The sequence below is a fragment of the Penaeus chinensis genome, chromosome 32 (genome assembly GCF_019202785.1).
Source record: "Penaeus chinensis breed Huanghai No. 1 chromosome 32, ASM1920278v2, whole genome shotgun sequence".
In the NCBI taxonomy this organism is placed as follows: Eukaryota; Metazoa; Arthropoda; class Malacostraca; order Decapoda; family Penaeidae; genus Penaeus; species Penaeus chinensis.
In genome coordinates, this window is record NC_061850.1 from 15198691 (window position 1) to 15206190 (window position 7500).

Genomic DNA, 7500 nt, shown 5'->3' on the forward strand with positions numbered 1-7500 from the left:
TCGATGATTAATGGATACAAAGAAAATTAGATGTGCTAGATATCAGAGGTCATATAGCACTATAGAAAGGTATAATAGTGAAAAGGGTAAAGAGGGGTTAGGCGAGGATTATATGTGCTATATGTCAGAGGTCGTACAGCTGTTCAGGAAAGTAGGGATCAAATCCCTCAGTATTTTTCTAAAAAAAAAAACATTCTTCTCGTCCTTTAATAGTTAATGGTTAAAACAAATGTGCTAGAAATCAAGGTCATATAGCACTCTGGTAAAGTATAGAAGGCGAAAAGGGTTAAAAAAGATAATGATTAGGTTAAAGTTAAAAGTTTAAACAGTACAAGAGGGTTTTTCGTCATTTGCATAGCCATTTTTTTTCTGATGACATTCCTCTAACTGCTCTAGTTTTCTTTTATTTATATGAGTTTCTATGTCCATTTTATGGCTGTTTTTTTGTTCAATTGCACAAGATTATTTGATTTTGTAGTTTTTGCTTTTGAGTAAGTTCCCTCTTTCTCTGGTGGATAGGCTTTCTTTTTCCTCTACTTAGTGATTAGTGCGACAAGGTAAACAAATTCAAAGTTCAACCATAGCGATAATAAATCCAGCGAAAAGACAGGCTTCAGGTACTCTCTCTCTCCCAGTCCAGGGGTTAATTGGCTTAAAACAAAGGGTATTCTAGCAGTAAGCCAGAGATCCTTTACGGAAGATTGCTTGCTTAGGATAACCCTTGCTGCAGGCATAGAGAGAGGTCGTAGTCGAGTTTTTTTCTTTGTCTAACCTCCATGTGTTTTACGGTGACGGACAGAGGATTCGAGGCACCCTGTTTGTAAGATAAGTTATGTGTGCACCAGCAGTATATGCCGGCTTTGTTATATTTTTGTCAGTTATGTATATATCCAAGTTCTTTTATTAAATATTAGTTTTATGTGTTTGTTTCTTTCTTTCTTTTAGTGATGTTATTTTTAACAAGGGGTTGTACCCAGGCTCCTTTTGATTTTCCACACGGTGGCTGTTAAGTTTTAAACCTTCGCGGTACAGTCGTAAATCCCCGTTGTGTACACGTAACGTACCATTAGGGAACCAAAAGGGTTCGACATGTGTTGATATAATGATGAATGCTACCTGACGTATTTAAATTTCATGAACAATATTTATCCCAAACCCACCGTGCCCTCGGAGAGTGCTTACCGCTCGGCCCGCTCTGTCGGCATATCTCGGTAAATGTAAATGATACCAGTTAGTGTAAGTGTCGAAGTCTGATACTATAACCAAGCCTTGCTGGTTACCACAAGGTCGCATGTTTGGCGTTCCTGCAGCCAGCATCCGCTATACTTATATGCCCCCTGATTGCGTTCGTTCTGCTGGTCTGCCCTGTTTTCTTGTTAAACGTTCATTGTTCGACTTGATTATGCCCATGTATGTTGTTCATTTTCACCAGTCGACCTCAGAGCGGATGTAGAAAGACTTCCCTCGATTTTTGAATCTTTAATTTGGGATACCCTTTCCATCTGCATTATTATTTTCCAAGAGACTGATTTTCCCTCTCTTTCTCTTCTTCACGTTCCGGGTATCAGTTTCTTTGATTTCAACGATTGGAGGGCGAATTATGCAAATCATAAAAATGTATGCAGGAAAAGATACAAAGCATACCACAGTTCTAAAATTCCATAACTGTCTATGGCATCTGATTAAACCAGTCCAAAAAAGGAAAACATAAAACACCCAATCCCGTAACACTCCAGCTGGTGCTTTCCCTTCTAATGGTGGAGCCGAGGGCTGAGGCCCAAGGCAGGGGCGATCTCCAACATTGGGCCTCAGCTCTTCATGACGACAAGGGTCATGAGATATTTGTGCTATGTGCTGAGCTGGAATCCGAAACTTCGGTGGCATTTTAACACAAATTTAAATTATACACATATATATATATATATGTATATACATATATATTTATGTATATACATATATATTTATGTATATACATATATATTTATGTATATACATATATATTTATGTACAAATATAATACATACATATTTACGTATATACATACATATGTACGTATATGCATACATATTTACGTATATGCATACATATTTACGTATATACATACATATTTACGTATATGCATACATATTTACGTATATGCATACATATTTACGTATATACATACATATTTACGTATATACATACATATTTACGTATATACATATATATTACGTATATACATATATATTTACGTATATACATATACATTTGTGTATATATACAAATATATTTGTGTATATATACATATATATTTACATATATACATATATATTTACATATATACATATATATCTGTATATACACATATATATTTGTATATACACATATATATTTATATATATACAAATATATTTGTGTATATATATACATATATATTTATATATACATATATATTTGTATCTATACTGTACATATATATATATATATATATATATATATATATATATTTGTATATATACATATATATTTGTATATTTACATATATATTTGTATATATACATATATATTTGTACATATACATATATATTTCTCGCCGTGAGATCAGGCTCGATCCAGCAGTCGGAGCGCAGGCCTTTTTTACACCTGGACTCGCGACAACGAGGCTCGGAGTCCAGTGCTCTATCCACTGGATCATTGCGGCTGTGATAATTTTCAACAGTCGTTCACTCCATTGCAGGACATTGCAAATTAAAAGTGTTAGACATCTAAGGTCATGTACCACTATAGGAAGGAATAGTAAAGGGTAGTGAAGGGCGGTTAAGTTACTGGGTAGTTGCTATACGTCAGCTATCTAGATTCACATTGAATGGTTAATGGTTAAAAGCAAAATAAATGTGCTAGACAGCTAAGGTCATGTAGCACTATAGTTAATGTTAGTGAAGGGTGGTTGGGTTAGTGATTAGTTGTTAAAGCTGGGTTAAGGAATTGGTGAGTGAATGGGTTAGGGTCGGATGAGGTAATGTAAAGGGGTTAGATCAAGTGAAGGATATATATGCGTTTGAGGAAGGAAAACAGGTTGTCAAAGCAGAAAGTGTGAGATTCTGTAAGGATGTCTGATAAGTTGGGATGTCTATGTAGGGAGGACGTGGGCATGACAATAGAATATGTGGGACTGAAAGAGGAACATTCGGAAACCGCGAATGTACCAATGAAGGATAGTTATACTTTCGTTGATTTACTGGTAAAGATTGCAGTGCGTGTTGGAGAATTTGAAGGGGAAGGTGCTAGAGGGTGGGATAAAGAATGAGGTTGGGGAGGTGGTGTTGTATCAGGAGGGGTGTCGGGAGGTAGAGGGTCTGGGGAAGAGGGTACTTGTGACATGAAGGTTTCACGTGTGTATCCAGGAGGGAGTGGAAGGGATAGAGGGGGTAGTGGGAGAGTTAATATAGGTGGGGGTGGAGTCAGGGGGAATGGGTTTTGTTGGGATGGGGTAGGAGGATTGGGTGTAGGGAGAATATGAGTAGGAGGAGGATGGATATCAGCAGTCACTTTGAGTGTGGAGGGAGCGAGAGTTGTAGAATTTGAAGGTGGATGAGTATTAGTTTGGGACTCGATTATGTAGTTCTGGATATCTTCAAGAGCTTCTATAGTGGAGTTGGTTGGGGAGTTTTGTGAGATAAAGGTTTTCTTGTGAGGGGGGGGAAGAGAAGTCTGGTGTCTGAAAAATAGGGGCAAAGGAAGGTGGTGATTGTGAGGTAGGGGAAGAGGGGGTGGAACGTTTATTCTGTCTGCTGCGGGTAGTGCGGGGAGGGAGAGGGGAAGGTGTTAGGGCTGTAGTAGAGATTGGGGTGTCTGGATTTAGGATAGCAAAAGAATTTGATTGGGTAGAGATTGGAGTGTCTGGGTTTAGGATGGCAAAAGAATTTGACTGGGGAAGGTAGGAGGTAGAAGAGGGGAAGTTAGATGGAGGGGGGTTGGGTTTAGGAGAGGGTGTAGGAGTTTGGGAGGTAGGGGGATTGGCAGAGTGAGCGACATTACTGGAGTAGGGGGTAAGAGAAAATCCTCGTCGACGAGCCTCCTGTCTGGCTTCACGTAGAGTGAGTCCAAGTCTGAATCTGAGAGTTGCTACCTCAGACTCAAATTTGTAGGTGGGGCAGCCTCTATAAAATATATTATGGGGGCCGCCACAGTTTGCACATGTGCGTGATTGTGCAGAGCAATTTGATCGAGTATGGCCAGGTTGGGCACATAGCGGGTATCTGGCTGTGGAACGGCAATGTTTGGCAGGATGTCCTAAATGCCAACAATTTTGGCACTTACGAGGAGGAGGTTGGTATGGTCGAACAGGTAGGGATTCCCCACCTATGTAAACATTAAAGGGAAGGTCATGTCTACGGAAAGTAATTTTGTCAATGTTGATGGATTTCTTACGATTTCCTCTGGGAGGAATGGAGTAGCATTGTACATATGTTGCATCATAGTCTGTGAGACAAGCGAGTAAGTCCTCTCCACAATCTGACCATTCTTTGTCATAGATTGGGCAATCTGTTGGGGAGATAGAGACAGTTCCAGTGCAAGTATTGAGGGTTGGATGAGGTCCTGTAGGGATGGGATTACCACATAGATCAGTTAGTTTTGTTAATGCTATAGCTTCGTTTTCAGTTGTTACTGTGACGAGACGGGAGTGGTCGCGTCGGCTACGGAAAGAGACTTTGCCTACCTGTTTTTGGAGGCATTGTTGGAAGAGGAGGGTGTTTTGAGAGTAGGGAGCTGTGGGAGGGATCACGAAAAATCGGTCGCATTTGGCTGGGCTAAATAGAGTATTTAGGATTCTTGTAGAGGTGGGGGTAGTAGAAGTGCGGGGACGTGTGGAGGAGGGAGTAGTGTTGAGGGGGGTAGTGTTATGGGGAGGTTGTAAGGTAGTAATAAGGGGAGATGGGGTGGTTGATGAAGAAGGTTGTGGGAGTAAAGGTGTTGAAGTTGAGCATGTTGGGAGAGTAGAAATGTCTCCTGGGGGTTGGTTGTTGATTAGGGTTGATACTGTACTAGTATGCATTGGTGATGGGGGAGTTGTTGCAGTGTTCGGAGCCGTGGTCAAAGGAGAGCTGGGATTGGGCCTATTTGATAAAGGGGCAAGCCTCATTGCCCCTAAGATTGGGGTTATGTCTTCATTATTGGCAATGATAAGCCTGGAGTATGTTGGGGAAAAAAATAGTCCACCCCTCAGGGTCCCCTTGAGGGGTAAGGGCCAGGTATGGCAGGGGAATACCGTGCCCATGGTTCCCTCAGGCCGTTCAGGACTGACAAAGTCATCCTATCAGCACGGCTCTCACACCTTAGGAGGTGGATAGTAGAAGGGATTGATGAAGAAACTGAAACGAAAAGTATGAGTGGGAAAATAGACTATGCAAAATTAGTTGAGTCGATGGCTGAGTCCCAAGGTTGAGGAGTTCCCCATCATTGGGTCTCAGTCTTCGTCTCCTAAGCCCCCCAACGACAACAACGGGCAAAGGATTGGGGGGGGATTCATATTGAAAAGGTTAAAGTGTGATGATGAGTGAATGGGTTAGGTAAAGGGGTTAGATCAAGTGAAGGATTTGCATGCATCTAAGGAAGAACAGGATGTCAAAGCAGAAAGGTTGGCAGGATGTCATAAACGCCAACAATTTTGGCACTGACGGGGAGGAGGCTGATATGGTCGGACAGGGAGGGATTATTCACCAATGTAAACATTAAAGGGAAGGTCATGTCTACGGAAAGTAATTTTGGCAATGATAGTGGGTTTTATACGATGACCTCCGGGAGGAATGAGGTAGCATTGTACTGATATTGCATCATAGTCCATGAGGCAGGCGAGTAAGTCTTCTCCACAGTCTGACCAATTTTTGTTATTTATCTATCAATTCGTGTTTTTTTTTTTTTTTTTTTTTTTTTTAATGATTGAACTAATGCATGTCTTTATTTTGAAATATATAACAATAACCATGTCAGTAAAATCTGAAAATCCTCTACACACAATTCTCCAAATAAGGACAAAGCACACTCACATCATCTTTCTATATGTTTACTTCAGTTTGGATAGCAGATTTATAATGGTAACGCTTGGTGCTACCACCATGCAGTACGTATGGTAAACAGTCAATGTGGCACATAACAACTCGCAATCTTACTTAGCGGTAGATTTGTCAGGTGGAAACAACACATGCGTTTGTCACTTTCAAAAGTTTGCTGAAGATGTAAACTGACATCCATTCTGTTATTCCTCGAATGGACAAAAATCTAAAATAAACTTTCCTGTGTATTCTACAATATATCCAAACACCTATTTTAAAATTTTGCGAGTTCAACTGAATGTTCAGACTGCAGATTACCGAAAATGAAATCAGTGTTTCAGGGCAGACTGAACATAAGGAAATCGAAACATTAAATAATGCCAACCTCCAACATGAGGATTCAATTATTCAAACGCTTCACATAAAAACGTAAGGGGAATAAACTTCTTACGCTATCAAGAGACAACCGGGAGTATGAGGAAGGGTGAACATGGCTCGCTGGTTAACCCGAGCCTTTGGTTCGAGAATTGGCTCAAAAAAAGCTAGAAGGCCTGCCCGAAGGCCTATTGACAGGAATGCCTGAAACAGAAACAACTAAACTCGCAGTGTTTACAGGATTTCATTTATTATCACATTCTTGAAGTTACTGTCAAAGTCCTATATCAATGCCACAAAGTAAATTATCAGTTATTATGTGTCATAATGGATGACATTCATAACAGTCTCAGACACTGACTTTTCACACCTCAATTCCCTTGCTGAAACCTCTTGTATCTGACATCCTCTTGCACAGCTTCCTCCGTTCCTGAAGAGGGCAGCTTCATGCATGTCTTGCAATGCAGATACTTTCTTGGAAACATTCAACTTTCAGTTTTCCACAACCAGATACAATACATCACATTGCACAGTTTCTATTTTAAATTGTGGGATCTCATCTCTTTCATCACATCTGTAGATCTAGAACTGCATTTTTTCTTACGGGAAAATTCAATACATCTTGCGCATATACTGTAGAGAATGCTTCTGCACACTTCATCGTTTACGTGTCAGAAATATTTTGTTATTGCTTTTCTGGCAATAACTACATATTACAAATAAGAGTCTCCAGTCAGGATATTCATCACCAATAATAACATCAAAAACCTACCACATATGATATGATCATTAAACAAATACTCTCGCCACTGTCCACTTCATCAGTGTCAGAAATCAGTGAACGTCATTGTCACAATATAAATCATCGTCATTGTATTCACAATTATTAACTCTATCACTAGTTTCGCCACTATCATCTTCACCTTCACTAATATCAAGAAAATAATCAAACAATATCATCACAAAAATATCACCACAAACATTTCTATCATTAATATCACACGAAATTCGACAGTTCATTCGTTAGTCAATGGAAATGCACTTTCTTTCCACCTCAAAACAATTGACAACACATTTAAATGTGGAAACACCA

The 7500-nt window shown here is 39.7% G+C and overlaps 1 protein-coding gene across 1 annotated transcript in view; it reads right to left on the bottom strand.

Moving 5' to 3' along the window:
• LOC125042609 overlaps positions 1 to 7500 on the bottom strand; it is a 14210-nt gene that overhangs the window by 2920 nt on the left and 3790 nt on the right. The window lies entirely within an intron of this gene.